This window comes from Rattus norvegicus, chromosome 15 (genome assembly GCF_036323735.1).
Source record: "Rattus norvegicus strain BN/NHsdMcwi chromosome 15, GRCr8, whole genome shotgun sequence".
Classification (NCBI taxonomy): domain Eukaryota; kingdom Metazoa; phylum Chordata; class Mammalia; order Rodentia; family Muridae; genus Rattus; species Rattus norvegicus.
The window spans coordinates 12,399,283-12,417,718 of NC_086033.1; the positions used below are offsets into that span (position 1 = coordinate 12,399,283).

Consider the following 18,436-nt stretch of genomic DNA (forward strand, 5'->3'; position numbering starts at 1 on the left):
TTATGGAATGAGTTAGCAGAAGCAGTTCTCATTATTTGCAACGGGAGTGAGAGAGATGTATAAGCAGACATGCTAACTCTCTAAATGAAAACATACTAACCATGCAAAATATTCTTCCGGTTATTACAATATAGCAGCAAGTGACCCGGGTCTTTCCTCTGGGGAAGGCTTCATTTAGTCTAGTGTCTGCCTTGCTCCTGGATTTCACATTTAAGGCCCAGTTTTACTCTCTGGAAGCTGAGGTTCCATTTCTATTTCTTAATAAGCTGTTGACTTCAGGAGAGAAAAGACTGTACTAAAGCAACGGTGCAGACGCCCTGTCTTATCTTTTGATAGACTTTCTCTGGGAGGAATTTCTTAATCATTCCTCAGTGCTGTGTTAGTGGGGATGCTTCTGGTGCTGGGTGACAGAAACCAAATTTGAACTACTTTGAGAAGAAAAGTGAATTTGTTTAAACAAGAAGATGAATTAAAAAAAATGCTGAAGGAGATGCAGAAAAATGGCTCCAATGACTGCAGCGGAAAGCCGTCTGGAGAGCTGCTGCCTCTGACATTATCCCAGCCTGACAGCTTAGGACTCAGCCTGCAGACGGTGGACGAACACGTATGTGCCATGGAGGTTCGGCACGTGGTCGATTCAGCTGCCGTATGCTCACCCGAAACTCACAGTTAACTCTTCAAATGTTTTCAGAAACCACCAAGACAATGATCTCTACTCAACTGTGCAGGTTGGGAGCAAAATGACAGCGTATAGGCAAAGCACTTCAATCACCCATAGGTACTCATGCTGCCTAGTAAGGCAGAACCATAGATAGCTGAGGTCATGGTCACCTTTCTGCTAGGAAAACCATATAAATGGAAGTTCTCAATATTGAAGAAGTGAGCAAACAGTAGAGCTAGAGGAGACCCCATCTTATTCAGTCCACACAGGGTGTCCCCAAAGGAATGAGCCAGCAATACATTAATGTGCATTGTATAATGTGGTGAGTATATTCAAAAGAAAGACATTAATAGGGGATTACTTGCCATTTATATGCCACGGAAGTAATAATACTGTCTTTATTGCACGTGTTAGTGTTCTTGAGAGCTTTTAAAGTACCTTGGAACTTCAAAATATTTCCCACTTTCAGAGAATTAATTAGCTTCCCTATGGAGTAGCTCAGAAATGATGTTGCTGTTTTGGAGATGGGAAAGGCAAGGGGTTTGAATTATTCATCTTCTCAGTAAGTTTGCAACCGACATATACTCTTTGCACGGACCTGACCTGCAAGTCACGGGGAGGTGAACTGATTGGCAGAAAATGAGACGACAGGGGGCTAACTAAATCTCAGAGGCCCTTAAGACCATGCTAAGAAATTCAGTTTTTACCACCTAAAATCATTATTAAAATCAAATATATAATATGGTTAATATATTTAACTTACTAGCTCTCCAATTCTCTACGAAAGCAGCACCATACTTGGAGAGAAAGTTTGCTCGTTTGTCAACATCGTTTAGACGGTTAGGCTGTTCTATCTTTTTGTGTGCTGATACTTTCTGGATTAAAATGGATGGCAATGTATAATGATGGACAGGCACTGGATCCGTCTGCACCGACGGCATTCCAGAACCATTACTCCAGAACCATTACTCCAGAACCGTTCCTCAAGTGTTCATTATTAAGGGAAAGTATGATTTGCATTTGGGCCTCCCTCTCCATATGAACCAAGCCACTGGCCAAGAGAAATACACAGAAGCCCTGGAGAAATGCATGTAGGAGTAACCACCAGGCCCCCAGCTTCCATACTGAGCAAGGCTAAGCACAGGCCCGGCTTCCTTCACTTGAGGGTAAGGCCAGGGGCAAGAATGCTCCAGCTTTAGGCAGCTTCACAGTGGCTTGCAAACGTTTTGTGGGAGCGACATCTTCATATCTTGATTCTTTAAAATTCTATAGATAACAGGGCCTCAGGCACCGATCTGAATTTGAGAAATGCAGCTCCACTGGGGAGGAAGGCATCGCTCTTTTGTAGAGATGTTTCAATTGGGACTGCAGGGCAGAATTGAAGGAATTTCTTTTATACACAAAGGTTTCTATGACATACAAACTGAAACAATTCACTCATTTCTAAAGGAAGTTAAACAGAAAACATCAGTACATCCCACACACCTGTATATCTTTGCAACATTTCTTGACTGTGCAGACAACTTTTACAAATGACCCACGTCTGAAGCAGAAGGGCCCTGAAGGTGAGCATGAAGGTCAGAGAGTCTCATGACCCTTTCGTGCTAAGTTCCTTCTCTTCACTAATTAAGTTATAGGTAGGGCTTCCAGGAAGCCACCTTTCTCCTGTTTCACTGTTTAATTGGCTGTCAGCACAAGCAGAGGAAACAACCAATCAGCTTCTCATATTAAAGAGCATATTTTGCTGAGCTGGACTTGATTCCTGGTTGCTACAAAACAAATCTAAGTTTATATCAGAGGTGACAAACTCCGTGGCCTGTCATTTATCCTTTTTATAGCATGGCTGACACCAACAGTCAGCGAGTCATGTTGATAACGTGATGAGGCAACCAATCCAGAAAGCCACCATAGAGGTTACCTGAGCCATAGTCAGAAATTTCTTCTTTTAACTAAATTTATACATTTTGGACATTACTGTGAAGTGAGTGCTTCACAAATGCTATTTAGTTTGAAACACAGCAGCAATTAAAGATTCAAACATGGGGTTGGGGATTTAGCTCGGTGGTAGAGCGCTTGCCTAGCAAGCACAAGGCCCTGGGTTCGGTCCTCAGCTCCGGAAAAAAAAAATCAAACATAAGATCGCATAGTCAACAATTGGGAAGGCCTGGAGACGCAAGCTAGTTCTGTGAGATGTGAATTGTGAACTCCATTATGTCCTGGGCCATCTTGTGTGATGGCTACACTTACACCCATCACCCACGACGGTAGTCATCTATAACAGTTCAATATCTGATATTTTATCAACCTTCCCTTGTTCATTCAGCAGTCTAGTGAGCATCTCTACAGATACATTTTGTGTGTATTCTCAGTTATTTCCTGACTTCTGAGAAGTCGAATCATTGGCACAGTATCACAGACAAATTTTTATACTTCCAATGAGAATGCCAAGTTTTCCTTTGAATAATTATACCAAATTACCTACCTGCTATCCATGTGTATTTATTTCTAGGTCCCAAATTCTCAGTTTAAAAATGTTAAAAAGTGATGATAATTCAAAATCAGACTAATCAAATCACATTGTGAAATGTTAGAAATGCACGTCGTAGAATACAAAGGTGTATGACCTGGCGCTGATTGACAGGGCACAGCTGCTCTGGGGGAGCAGTGGTTTGCATTTTTGTAGTGTGGCCAGACCCAGCATACTTCCAAACCCGCATAGAAAAGCACCATTTCGAATGTGGAGATGTTATCCGCTTTAACATGCTTGTGATGGGAAGCAAATGACAAAGACTCTCTGGTGGGTCTGCGTCTGCATTTCGTTTGCTCCAGCTGCTAGCTGCAGTGTGCCTGACTTCTGCCCTGTGTATGAGCTCACCAGCATGGCTTTCTGGCCTGTGGGAGTTCAGCAAGGAAGTGAGAAAGGACCTGGGAGGAGATGAATTAAGAACAAAGAGAAGGGAGATAGCTGCGTACTGTCAGCAAATGGGCCTGTGAAAATAGCTGTATGGCCCATTCCTCCAGAATCTAGAGGTTCTATCCCAAGATCTCCGTATTCCAGGGACACTGGAACTCGCTCCTCACGAAGGAGATGATCGTCGAATAGATGAGCACTCCTTAAGTCCAATGGACTCAGTAGATGCAAAGTCTGTTGAATGCCTAGCAGGGTCTCACCGGAGAGTGAAATGATAAAAATCTATCACTATGTCAGTCCTAGAACAGATGGGAGATGAAAGTTGGCAATAGCATAGAGGAGAGAAAAAACGAATCCGGCCTGGGGTGGGGTCCAGAAAGAAAATTTGAAAGACTGTGGTGTGTGTTGAGCCTGGAAAGGCAAGTTGCTCAATCCTAAATTGGTTTCTGGTGCTGATCTTAAAAATAATTAAAGTCATGAAATAAGATTATTACCAAAACCAGTAATTCTGTCTCTGTCTCTCTAACACACACACACACACACACACACACACACACACACACACACACACACACCTTAAGGCACTATTTCTACTGCACAATTCACAAATCCATCCCTGGGAAGAACAGGGAATCCTGGGGAAGCAGGGAGCACTACCCATTGCATAAACGCTCGGCAGTCGGGGTACACTCATCGGAAAATATGACAACAGAACCTTAGGTTGGGGTACAGTCTTCTGTCTCACCCTTCAAAATAGTCTAGCACAGTACTTGGCACCCAATAAGTCATTGGTGGAATTAATTTTTAAATGTTTGCTTTTTCGCTGTTGACAGCAATGGTCCTAGACTAAACAGTTCCCTCTGGGGCCAGAGCAACATGTCCCGGAACTGGGCAAGAGGAGGCAAGAGCAGAGGGGAAGCTAAGGTTCCTACCTAAGCTCTGCTTCTTTAGCAAAAGCTGAATGAAGCCCCTCCCCTCCTCATTCAGGACCTCCAGCTACGCGGCAGAGAGCAGTGCCAGCTAGGTGATAGCCAGCTCTGCCAGTCACGTTCACTCGCTCTAGCTTGTCTAGTCCCAGAAGCCTCGCCCCTCCTCCATCCCCAGTCCAGGTTTGGAGGCGAGTCCCCTCTAGTGACTGAGCCGCCTGCTTGTTGGCGAGTGGCTTTCTGCCTCCCTCGCATCTTTGTCTCCTCCTCCAGCGAGGCTCCCGCACCCCGCACAGGGTCTGCAGCGGCCGCCGCAGCAGTGAAAGCCAAGTCGTGCCCCACACGGCAGCCCGGGGCCGCACCCTCGCTCGGTGGCGGCGCGCAAAGACGCCAGCCGCGCCACGCACCGCCTGCGTCCTGCGCCCTGGCCACAGCGCATCCACGCCGCCGCGGCGGTCGCTCCGGAGCGGAGCCCGGCCGGCGGGCCGGGTCAGGGTGGATAGCCCAGTTTGCAGTCTGCTGGAGCTGGCGGCCGCTGCAGCCCCGGCAGCGCGCACACCCCTAGGCATACGCACCAAACGCCTCCTCCCTGCGCCACGAGGATGGAGCAGCCATCCCAATCCAGGACTGGCGCAAGGTAAGGTACAGCCGCCTGTTGCTTTACGCAGAGCGCGGGATCAGCTCCCAGTCAGGGTGCTTAGGCCATCTCTCTGGGAAGCAGAGAACGGTCACCGCAGTTCTGAGCCGTGTTGGTCCAAACCTCCAGGTCCGTTTGACACAGATCTTTGGAGAGACCCTGCCTGGAGAAGGGAAGTCGACCCTTTTCGCTCTTGTGCAACCAGGTGCCTTGCAGCAGTCTGCAAACTTTTGTGACCCTCCCTGCGTGGTTCTCACCTGGTGCGGTGTCTGTTCAGTTCTTGCGTGCGCCCTTCCCCCAGCTCCCCTAGCTTTAACGCATCTGCCCATTTCTCTCACTGGGTTCTTGCAGTTCGACTTTTTGCTCCCTGCAGTTCCGGATCCAGAGGCTTGGGATCTAGTAGTGCTTCTCCTGCCTGTCGCAGTTGGGTAGGGGCAGAGAGGGCGAACCAGGAGAGGTGGGACTTAAGGGAATGCTGCTGTCACCCAGGGTCTTCATCAAGAGCGGTGGGTGTCAGACCGCTCGAGCCCGCCACCCCTAAGTCGATAATAAAAACCCTCGGAGTGGCTTTCGGTTGCGGTTATATGCTGTGGGAAATGCAAGTGCTGATCTGGGTGGGTGAAGTAAGTGGTTCTGGGAGGAAAAGATCCCTCTTGAGGATGCGGGAGGCAGCGGAGGATGAGATCTGCCCAAGGATGAGGGGGGCGGAAAAGCTCTGCAAATGTGGGCGAAGGGGCACCTCAGCGTGGCCACTGAAGAGGATTTAGAGAAGAGATTGAAGTCCGGGTAGAGGTTGGGGGCGCTGGCCTGGATGTGTAAATACAGGGGGAGGGGCTAGGTACCTGGGAGGTCCGGAGGTGGCAAGCAGCGCTGGAATTCCTGCCCCGGGGTATTTCGGAAGGCTGGCTGCTTCTGCCTAGGGTAGAAAGGACTCCCTTCCCAGGAACAAACAAACCTCTCAGCTATATTCTGAATGCGTTGGCATCTTGGGCGGTGACTGAATGTTCAGAACATGAACCGAGGACGCTGTCCCTGGCTCCAAGAGGACCACAGCCCCTCTTCTTTCCGGCACCTGCTTGCTTCTACACCCCTTCATCTCCACCACCGGGGTCGGTAGATCTGTGCCCACCTTCTATGACAGCACTAGGGCGTCCAGGATGTTTCCACATTCCGGAATGGGAAGGGGACTCTTGATCTGATCCCTGGAGGGGGGGTATATGTGTAGGAAACTAAGGGGAATCCCCAGCTGTCAGCAGATAGGCTGGGGTCCCAACAATCCAGAGGAGAATCCAGGGCGGAGGCTGCTCTGGGAGACACCTTCCCCTGAATGCTTCAAGGTTTGTACCTGGGCGGAGCAAAGGAAGGAGTGGGGGAGCCCTTAGCTGGGTTAGGAAAGATCCTTAGCTTAAAGCTGGAGGGTGTGTGGAGAAATGCAGAAGGGGTGTGCACAGCTCCTCCAAGTAAGAGAAGACCCAGCTTCTCGACCTGGTATCCGGAATCGGAGGTGGGTTTATCCACTTTGCAGCCCCACCCCCACCCCCATATGTATCGTTCTGGTTGTTTCTGATGGTTTGGCGGACGCAGCAGTCATCTTTGCACCCCAGTCATCTGGCCTTCAAGACCACTTGTGGAAAGAGGCCTAGTGTAGGCATTGCAAAAGAAGGGTGTCCTCACTCTTTCTTTATCTCTAAACCCCATCCCCCTTCCCTGGTGGAGAACACATCACCATGTATGAGAGAAGAGACACATAGCCCTCCTCACCCCATCTCCAGGGACGCTTCTGATTAAGAGTCCTGCCTAATCTCTAGTCCCTACCTAGTCCAGTGGGGAAGCATTTGGAGGCTATGCTGGTGTAGGGCTGTGGACAGCTCCCAGGTTCTCCTTGCATGAACTTCTCATATTTTGGCTTTTAATAGAACAACCTTCCCTAGGTTGCCCTGGGATTGCCTCCCCTATCCTGTTCTATCTAGAGAAAAGCAGAATTGGAGTCATTTTGGCTATTTGGTCAGAGCCTTCTAGAAGAGAGTATCATGGTCACTCCCATACCCAGGCATACGTGAGGCAGCTAGCTTCCTGCTTCAGAACAGAGAGCTGTACAGAGCCCTAGGACCAAGAATGGGGATTCCCTCCACACAAGCTTCTGATGCATTTATGAGGCACAAAGTGTGGCCATGCCTTCTTCAGCCAGACCTGGCTGGTGACAGCACGCAGCTTCTTCTGATATACCTGGATATCTGAGGTAGGACCCCAGACTTCAACCACTCTGACAGGTTTCTGAAAGCTTCTCATCCAGATTTGTGATCTCCCCCTTTTTGAGGAAATGGGGTGGAATCTTGTGGGAATTTGAGAGAAGGCTTCAAAGCCTCTCGGAGTTGTTTGGACCAGTGGTTGGACCTTGTGGGGGAGACTGGAATGATAGCAGTGCCTCCTAACATTGGTCGGGTTGGTTCTGCATGCAGGGCCAGATGTTATCATGGGTGTTGTAGGTGCTTGTGTTACTTTTAATTCACACAATAACCTTGAAAGCTAGGTGAAGTAATCTTATATGATTGTATAACTGGAAACAAAAAAAATTCATGGAGAATCAGTTTGTCCTTTTTCACCCAGCCAGCAGTGCTCGTAGTGCCCCAAACCCACAAGCAGATTTTGTAGGAAAGACTGTCCACAGGGAAGCCATGCACGATGAGGCCCCTTCTGCTTTAGTCGAAGCCCAGGGGCACATGCCAGTAGAATCTAGTGTATGGAGACCGATGTCGTATGTTTTCAGAGTCAGAGTCTTGTGGAGCACACCGCAACGCCGTCCGAGAAACCAGACATTGTGGAGCTTTTCCTTCCAACCTGTTAGCAGCTTTTATGTTTATTTGTTTGTTTTAATTCATGGAGAGACAGAGCTGAAGATCTGTGTGTGATCTGATTTGTGCCCAAAAGCCATTTGGGGTAGCAAGAATATTACTCAGGAGAACGTCCTTCTGGAGGATAAATGAGGACATAAGCACTGGCTGGGAAGGCAGAGCCCACTGCCCCTCCTGAGGAGGCCAATTGACGCTGAGTACCACTCCATAGTGAGATAGTAGATAAGTAATGTGGGACCCAATACCTTTGATGCCTGGGTCCAGCGAACTTTGATTATATACAAGTGATTCTAGGCAAGATTAAATGAATTACCAGCCATTTCTGAAAGGTCTTATCAAGTTTGAATAGTTTTATCCTGTTCACAGTCATTTGCAGAAGTTGAGAAAATGCAGACTATAAGGAGAGAGGCCTTATTTACTCCGCCAAATGCATTGGTGGACTTCTCCCGGATATCCACCGCATTGGACTTCAGCACCGACATAACTCCGAGTGTGGTGATGTGCCTAGGGCTTAAATACTCTCAACTCATTGAGCTCCTTCCACAGAGAGCACTTCCCAGCCACTGGGGACTCTGTGGCCCACTAAGAAGTTTTGCAGAGTGGGATTCTGGGTGTTGGGGATAGTTTATTTCTTTGTTCTGAGGCCATAGTTCTAGGATGACATCCTCTTGAAGACAGAGTAAGGAAAAAAATCCATCTGCAGAATGGCAAAAGTCCATTTCTCAGCCCCACCAGGATGGCAGGGATTACAAGTGAACTTGGGTACCCACCTTGTGGCTCTTATGTCACCCCCAATTTGGCTTCATACCAGCAAAGAGTTTCTGGGTAGTGGCTGGTGGAGGGGAAGAAGGTAAGGCCTGCTGGAGAAGCTCTGGCTGACAGAAACTTCAGAAGCAAGCAACATATCAGAGACTACACATGCTCATCCTTTTCATCCATCCACCTCCACCTGCTGGTTCTCTGTGTCTGCCTAGAAAATCCCAGGGTCCTAGGGTCCCAAGGGCTGCACTCACATTCTAGAGAGTTCATCAAAGTGAATCATAATTTTATGAAAACAGGAAAATCCATACACCTGCCACATTCTTCAGGGACGACCATAAGCAATCGGTGTGTCTCCAAAATGGTTTGGTTAAGACACAGCAGATACGAAATAGGAGAATAAGGGGTTGGGGATTTAGCTCAGTGGTAGAGCGCTTGCCTAGGAAACGCAAGGCCCTGGGTTCGGTCCCCAGCTCCGAAAAAAAGAACCAAAAAAAAAAAAAAAAAAAAAAAGAAATAGGAGAATAAGATGTGCCCTTGACATCCATTGTGACAACATGACAAGAAATGCTCTGTCTCTGTTTTGAGCCACAGAAGCTGGGTGGACATATTTGTCCCCCATTCTACCCATTTCAGAGTAGACGGAAGGTAGCTGGCATCTCTCATCCTGCGGTCTACTCCTTCCTCAATGGGTACCTATGTGGTATCCTATCAAGTGGCTAGCAGGATGCTGTCACAATTCTCCAAGCACATTTTCAATCCTATAAACGTTAAGTTTACAAATGTAGACAAGAGAAAAACTAAGCAACTGGGAGAGTAATCACAAGACATAAAACGAAGACCTCTTTTAGACCACGTTGACAGTATATGTTTATGTGTGATTATACATTTTCATTTTAAGTTGATATTTAAAAATAAGTAATTAAATTCCAGAGCATTCAGCTTAGATTTTTAATAGCAAGAGAAGTCAAAACAGATTCTAAAGGTGGGTGGAGGTGGTGCACTGGGAGGCAGAGGGAGGTGAATCTCTGAGTTCAGGGCCAGTCAGGTCTACAAAGGAAGCTCCAGGACAGCCAGAGCTACAAAGAAACAAAAAAACTTGTCAAGAGAAAAAAAAAGGAAAGAAAAAGAGAAAAATAGAGAAAAGTTTGAGAGAATTTCATAAATGAAACAAACGATATGAAAAGATCAAAATAGAGCCAAAGAAGCTTTCTCCTCACAAATTCTATTGTCTCCTTAAATACATTGTAACCATTGTATCCTATCTTACAACATGTCTCCATTTGAGTTTTCTATTTGACTAAATGTTAGCACCCTATTTTATCTGCATGTTATGACTCTGAACATTGTTTCTGAGAATGCAGGATGGATCAGGCTTTTAGATTGGAGATGTCCATCAACCTTTGAATACTCTTTACAAAATCTTAGCTATTGATACATCTCAGCTCAGCATGGGACAAGATCATTTCCTGTGACAGTGAAGTCACAGGAAGACTTTTCTTGGGTTAGTGATATTTCCCCAAAGTGGTAAATTAATAGAAACACCCTTAGGATTCTTCATGAACAAATGAATATATTCTGGAAAGAGAACCAGTGTCATAAGAATGGATTTTCGTCTTAGAGGGATAAGCAGATTTGGAAAGGTTACAACATTTATCATTTCATTCCAATCTAAACTTTTAAACTACATTTTATATTGATACTTTCCCCCTTGCAAATATCACTACTCTTTTAGGCAGCTTTTAAAAAGTGTTTTAGTGTCTTTTATTGGGAAAGAAGGAAAACAAATATCATTAAAATCTTTCTCAAACTATTTGTAATATCATAGGGCAAACTTGATAGTGCCTGGTGTGTCCAAATATAGGCTAACATCCTGTTTTTCTTTCATTTCTACTTATTCCCTCCCTCTCTCTCCCTCCCTCCCTCCCTCCCTCCCTCCCTCTCTCCCTCCCTCTCTCAGTTCCCTCTTTCCTTCCCTGCCTTTCTTCCTTGGGCTATCAATCGAATAGGTATTTTTTCCACGATGTTACTGGGAGAAACTTTCACAGGACATGTCTATAGACAGAGGCAGGGCAGCAGGACAGTGCACTCTGTGTTTATTTAAAGCTAACATTGTGAGACTTCTCCGTGGCTCTCACTAAGGCTTCTAACCTCACTTCTGACTTAGAGGACCAGCTTTTCTCCAAGCCTGCCTCCAAGGTTCCCTGCCCACAGTGACTATGCAATATATTTGTCTGGGAATTTGGGCAGGACGAAGGTCCTGGTCAGGCCTCTGGAATGCCCTACATCAGACCAGTGGTGGGGATTAGCCAGCAGGATGGTTTCCATCCATCTCACAAGTTAAGCTTTCATCTTCCTGATAGGACTAGTGTCCAGGCATTTATTGGGATGGCCTATCGGTTCTTCCAACTGAGTCTCAGAGATACCTTATATCAGCAGTCAGTAAAATGAATATTGTCCCTAAATATAGTAATGGACTCTGTCTGTGGTCAAGGCTTCTGTGTACACTCTACGGAGGGTGATAAGGCAGGTTGGAGAGAGATGCAAAGAGAGCACAGGCAACTGAAACCAGGCAAAGGAGGGAGTCTTAGAGCAAGAGGGTGACACCTAGTGAAGTTGTGACGAACATTAGAGAAAGGTGAGCTAAGAAGCCCCTACGTGTCTACATCCTCTCAGAGGGCCATGTCTCTTTCTCACATGTTAGAACAACTCAATACTACCCCTCCTGTGTCCCAGCCCTGGCCTCTTACAGCCATTTGTGCCACAGTGGCCTTGGCAGATCAGACAAAGCCGTGGGGCCCTGGAATAATACTTTTCAATGTATTGCATGTGTGAACGAGATTATACATGAGATTCCCCTCCCGCCAGGCTTGCTCTCGTCTGTGGTTCCTATGGAATGTGCGCATTGACGTAGCCTCTGTGGTTGGACAAGGTGCTGCCATTTCCAGGTAGCAGTGAGTGTAGGCGCTGCTGTGAGATAAGTGCACTTTGGAGAACACTCCTTACCTGTGCTGGGGACAGGACCCTAGCTTTGCTGGTAGCCATGGGCTCTGCATTGGGATGAGGATGAAATGGTACAGTGTGATGGAAAGTTAACAAACAAAAAATGTGACTTGTGTGTATTAAAGCACATGGGCTAGCCACAGGGCTTTTGTTGATGGATGTCTTGCAAGTCTATAGCCACCTAAGAAAATTGGACCTGGGTGACCACTCTGTTTGTGAGGAATCCTTGGAAAATGAGGACTGTGCTTCTTTCTTCAGGCTGTCAGGTTTAAGTTGAGGTGAGCTTTAGTGAGTTGTGATACAGAGGCCTCATAGATGCTTTAGCTAGCAAACCACTCTTAGACCAATTTTCACTTCTCCACACCAAGGAATTGATTTTTTTCTTTCTTATTCATAGTCTTTAAGAAGTTGGAAAATGAAGAAGTCTGTTATCTAAAAGAATGCCTTCTATCTGGGTCACTGCCAGGCTATGGGATACTGTACTAAGGACTGGGAAAAAGAGCTTCTGGGAGCAGCTGCCCCCAAATCACCTGTGCTGGTGCTGGGGTGAGCACTGGCAGCAGCCACTTTGGCTCCGAGCCTCAGCCCTTTTGGATAGAATCCCCCGTGGCATTGGCCAGTTTGCCTTGAAGTGAGACTACACTGCCTTTTAGCAGTGTTAACTTCCTCTCCAGCATGTTTCCCTTGTAGCAAACCTGTCACTTGTTTTGAAAAGCTTGCTTCCTTTCCCTAAACACATTGTAACTATCAGGAAACTTCCAGAAGGTAGGCAGGTGGTTAGAGACCCATGGGAAAAGTCCAGGATATGAAGAATTCTCGAGCTAAGGGATGGATAGTAGACTGTAGTCATGGTGTGTTTCCTAAACAGATGGCTCTCCTCAGCCTACATTGGGGACAATGACTGAATGCTCTACCCCTGAGATGCGTGGTTTTGTTTGTTCTGAAAGGTGAAACAGAACCTGCTTAGTAGAAAGCCAAGTTATTCAAGGAAACCTCTGGCTTAGAGAGCAGTGGCAACATCTCTTCATGGGGATGCAGGTTCACTTTTCTGATCACATGCTGGCATTGGGCTGGCTGCGTGAAATGTTCAGTGAGAGGACGGTGGGGACTCAAATCCTCAAAAGCCCTCAATAGCATGGACTGTAATGGTTATGGATGTGTCTTTGTATTTATATTTATTGTAGTAATATTTCTTCACAATCATGGGTTTCTACCCTCACCTTCGATTCCCAGATAAAAGACACACAACTTTTATATTAATAATTAACCTTAATCAGCATTAGAGCTGGACTGATATCTACCGTCTATGCTATTTTGTCTACTTCCCTGCCATTAATCATGAGCTATGACTTGTCATGCTCTGCCTAGGCCGTTCTTATTCTGACTGTCTCTTAGCCATGCTCTCACAATTCACCTTCCCCATGGTATCTTCTCTCTCTTCACCTCTCTGCCCCCCCCACACACACATCCCTCATGGTCCTGTCTCACACTCCAATCCCAGGAACCAAACCTCTGCCTACCTTTCTTCTGCCCAGCTACAGGCTCTAGACATCTTTATTCAACCAATAGTTTTAAATTAAGGAGCAAGGTAACATAGCATCACTTGTTGTATATGAGAACTTCCTTGCCCCTGGAGGCAACTAAACCTTGGGGGCCAGTACTTAGCATTGCAACGCATAGCAATGGACAAAACCTCCACAATAGCCCGTGTGCTAACTTCCCACGTGAGCTGCTTCACACTCACATATTTGCGAAGGCAAAGATCCATCCCCAGTGGGCAGACATCCTGTACTCTTGACAGCCAACAAACCTGGAACATTTTTGCAACCCTAGACTTAGCAGATGGGCGTAGAAGCTGCAGAGGTACAAGAGCTCGGTCAAAGGAGCAGGACGGGAAGGGTATGACAGGTCACCATTCTTTGTAGATTGTCTACGCAGGCAAGAGGTAGGGGGGACAAGGGAGTTCCTGAAATTGGACTGTGTGAGAACATATCTTGTGTCCAACTCTGTTACTCTCTACAAAAACCATTAGATTAGATCTTGTTGTACATAGGAAGGTTTCATCTCTAGGCTGGCCTCACAGTCCTTTACGGGCTCTTCTGTGTCTCTTCATGGATCATGGTCCTTGGCATGTGGCCCTCTAAGCCATAGCTTAGTAGTGACAGTTGTTCCCATGCTTTTCTCCTTCTCCATGATGCATTTTAAAGTCAGTGGGGTGAGTATTTAGGAGAAACTTGCCCAGAAATCTAGTTATGAAATTTCCCTGAGAAGACCACAGCCCTGCTCCATTTTAACCACCTCACTCCCAAAGGGCTGCTGCTCTTTCCTTCCTCCTTGTTGTCTCAATGCGGTACTTTCATTTATCTACACATATGTCTACATATGTCTACCCATCTAGAGCTAACCCGACCAAGTACCTCTTCTGCCACTTAACAGCCAACTGAGTGACTCGGATATCCTCCGTCTTTAGTATGCCTCAGTTTTCTCTATGTGAAACGGATATAAAAATAGGCAGTTGAGAGACTTGAGAGAATTGTGTATAAAATGTATTTTTCAGTGTCTAGCACCTGCTAAATGACACTTAAGACATTGTTATTGACACCAAGCAAAGCATGGTATTGATAGCTGATTGTGCGCTCAGCACTGAACATTACCTGTGAAAAGAGATTATTGGGTTGAGAAGTGGCTTCTTCAAGGTGGTTTAGAGCATATGTTGCACTTGACCTGGGGTCAGTTCTTAGCACTCACATTATAGCTCAGAACTATCCATAACTTCAGTTCTGGGGAGGATCCATTCCTTCTCAGGACCCCATCAGTAGTTACTGCATGTGTGTAACACACACACACACACACACACACTCACCTGTGCGCATGAAATAAAATAAAAGATAAATAGATGAAACAAGCACAAGAGCTCTGAGCAAAGCTTGTTGCCTGATCCAGGGTTAACAAAACTGACTTCCTAGAACCTGAGGCAGTTAGACAGACTCCGAAAGATGACCATGGGTGCCCATCTGGCAGGAAAGACAGATGGGGCAACTCATTAACAGAGGCACAATGGGGAGCAGATGAAAGCCTATGAGGGTTTTTTCTAGAGCCTGTGGTTCTAGGGGAGGAGGATTTAATCTGGTTGGGGCTTTGAGGTTCCAGGACTGAAGCTGCTGCCTCCTGTTGTCTGTTGACTGCACCCAGCCAGGGCAGGGCCTCAGCTTTCCCAAGCACAGTCAGAAACCAAGGCTGTGTGTGAGCTCCTCAGTGCAGTGGACTCAGTCAGCTAAAGTGGACATGAAAGCCTGCATGGCAGGATGTGACTGTAATTTTCAGCATTTGGGAAGCTGAGCTAAAGGGATCTTGAGCTTAAGGATGTGTTCCACTAAGAAGTGAGACCTTTTGTTAGTTCAAACAATAAAAAATGCAAGAGAGAAAACACATTCAGGCTGTATTCAAATCCCCACTGCCACACGCCCCCCAGAGGGGAGTACAAGTTCTAAGCCTGTTTAAAGGTGCTAAGATATGTAACTGAAATTCCTCCTTTTGAATATGATTCTGTCAGCACAGGTGAGTCTGGTAAGCTCCGAGCATCATCACTTTTCTGCCAAATGCTTATCATATTTCTTGCTCTCTGTCCCTTACTGTGAGAAGTCTTTGAATGATGGAAGTCGAGCCTGTGCAAATCAGACAAGTGTTGGTATAATCTACAGGTCCCTGTGTGCAGTGACAGCCACAGACCCAGAATATATTCAAAAGATCTCAGTCATTCCAGGATTTCCGAATGCCCGCACATGCCTCCTAAATTCTAACAGTGAGTGGGGGAAAAGATCCATAGGTGTGTTTCCTGCTTCCTTCTGCGCATAACACTCTGCAGAATCTGACTTTGCATGTTGGAAGTCTTTGTGCCAGAGATACAACCAGGAGTCTCTGATTGATTGTGCTGCAGGAATGTGACGGGTGCCACTGAGCCCCTCTGAGAGTTCAGCCCGTTCCTTTCAGGAGGTGAGGGAGGAGCTCCTTTCTGTTCAGGACTCATTTACACCAAGTGTCAGTCGAAGAGATGTCGGCCTGAATTTGGCTTTGTCATTCCTCTGTCTTGATCCGTTTCCATTCCAGTCTAGTTTTGATCTTGGAAGATTTCAGGGAGACAATTAAACCCTGCAGGAGTCTAGTTTTTCCTGGATGAGGGGCTGAGCTCAGTGGGTGCTGGCATTGACTTTGTCAGGAGACAGATACCCGCATTCCACCCATCATCACTTGACCCATGTCACATCACTAGGTCAAAAGAAATCCGCAATTGTCGCTTTGTGAGAAAGCCAGCTTTATTATAGCATCAGCCATGCTGATGTCTGGTTCTTGTTATTCTTATTTGTTTATGTGTTGCCCAATTCAACTTGGTCAGAGGCAGTTTCAAAGAATCAGGCAAGCCTTGAATTGGGAATACCTGACTAACAAGAGCTCTATTGTCAGATTTTTAACCCTGTTGCTTCAGGAGCTGACCCGAACGTCACCCCTAGGTACCCAAAGACTAAGCTATCTGGATTCTAAGGACTGAAGCATCCTTTGTCTTTGTAGATCTTCCTCAGCTGTCCCTATGACCACTGTAAAGTGCTAATCCCCAGGGGAGCCCAGGCATCCCTCTTCTGAGTTGATACATGTGACATATGACACATAGCCTCCTCAGTACTGTCAATATTGAAGGTGTTGGGCACAGAGACGGAATAGCAAACTTGCATTAAGTATACAGCGTAATTCAAGTCTCTGGTGTGGTGGTATTTGGAGATGGAGCCTTTGAGACATGGGTAGAATCAGAGGAGGTCATCCAGATGGCTTCCCTTTCAGAAGAGACACCAAAAGGTTGCTCCCTCTCTCACATGTAAGGAGAACCATGTGAGGACACAAGGAAAAGACATTTACTATAACCCAACCAAAGCCCATGGAATACTCAGTGTTTGATGGACCTTCTCCAGAAAGATGAGAGAGAGATCCTGTTGTTGAAGCCACAAGGCTCAATATTACCCTGAAAGAAGTCACCAGAGAAAAACTTTGGTACTCATCTGCCTGTAGATGAGTACGATGGTACCTGTTTTCTTTTTTGTTTGTTTGTTTGTTTTTTCTTTGTTTGTTTGGTTGGTTTTTTTGGAGCTGAGGGCCAAACCCAGGGCCTTGTGCTTGCTAGGCAAGAGCTCTACTGCTGAGCTAAATCCCCAACAGTCATGTACCTGTTTTCTATCTAGAGTAAGCTGCATACAGTCTGACCTATAGTAGATCTTCAATAACTATGCACTAATTGAATGTGTGAACTGTAGTGAAGAGAATACCATATATCCTACTTGGATAGTTTGGGATCAGTTCATTCAATGTTAAAAAATTTATGTAATGGTAGATTGAAATAAATTGGATTTTTATTAGGGATGTACACACACACACACACACACACACACACACACACACACCACCCAAAGATGTTAATGAACTCTGCTTTTCTTACTGGCTCACCCCATGGAGACATAATGATAGTAAAATAAATGCAGTCAGCATGCTTTCCTATTTACCCAGCATGCAGTGAGCAACTGTGTCTAACCATTAGCGATTTCATCAAGATCTCCTGGAACTAACTCTTCTCAAAAGAGAGCTTTCAAGTTTGGATGCGGGGTTGCCAAATCCTAGTCTTCTTGAGCTTACCAAAATAAAAATATCTGATCCTGCCTTTCCCAAAGACTTAGAACCCTGGTATCAGCAAGGCCTGTCCACGTAGAGTGGTTGGGCTGCCACAGCAAGTAGGATTTTCTGATAAAATGGTAGCTGTAGAGTTATCCCTTGCTATAAGAAATGACTCAGAAACTACAGGGAGTTCACTCCATGGAGCTTGCTTCTTGGCAATAGACATGGTGTCGTCCTCAAGGTCTGCTTCCTCTTTAATCACATCAGGTGCAACTGAGTTCAGAAGCTGTGGGTGTGTGGTTAGAGGAGGCTGACACGCTTAGGTAACAGCATTCCAGTTGAGTAATAGAGAAACATACAGACAATATTAAATAGTAGACTGAATCTTTCTCTCTTCCTCTTCTTTTTCCTCTCCCTCCTCTTCTCCCTCTATCCATCTTGATGCTAAAATGGGAAAAAAAAATTCTAAAGTCAACAGTGCTGGTTTTAGTCAGGGCTGTTTTGATGTATTGAAAATTGTGTTCTATTATGCAGGTTTCCAACATATGCTTCTATCTCTTGAAACTGTATCTACTGTGGAAGCCTCACTCTGCTCTCTGCCGGGAGGGCATTACAAAGCCGTGGTCAGTAGCTGAGGGAAAGTCATTTCAGGTAGAACAGGGAGGATGCATTCATTTTTCTTGCTGAAGGTAGAAGAGTCGATTGTTTGCTGGAAAAACCTTCCTGATTTATTGAGCTACTAGGAAATTGGTGCTTGCTTCCCACCCTCTAACACCTCCCCAGTATACATCAGATCCAGAACATCTCCTAATGAGACTTTCCTTTAAATGTCCAGTTCCTTCCTTCTCTTTCCTCTGCACAGATAGTCATGATAAACTTCATTCCACCCGTTTACTGATACAAAGTGTGGAATAGTGGGCTGTGCCAGGAAACTTGGTAAAATCGAGGAGGTCCAGAGCCCTAGCACCCAGGTATCTGAGAAAGTAGGCGGTTTCCTGCTCCTTACCAGATTCCTGGCCTGAAGCACATTCT

The 18,436-nt window shown here is 46.0% G+C and overlaps 1 protein-coding gene across 3 annotated transcripts in view; it reads left to right on the top strand.

Annotated features, from left to right (window-relative positions):
- The first annotated feature begins 5,026 nt into the window (after nucleotides 1-5,026).
- Nucleotides 5,027-18,436, top strand: part of Lrrc3b (leucine rich repeat containing 3B) — a 77,310-nt gene continuing 63,900 nt past the window's right edge. The window contains exon 1 of one of the 3 annotated variants that reach the window (NM_001399495.1): nucleotides 5,027-5,135. The gene's annotated coding sequence lies outside the window, so the exon portion shown is untranslated. The other 2 variants (XM_017599839.3, XM_006251719.5) reach the window with 2 other exon arrangements.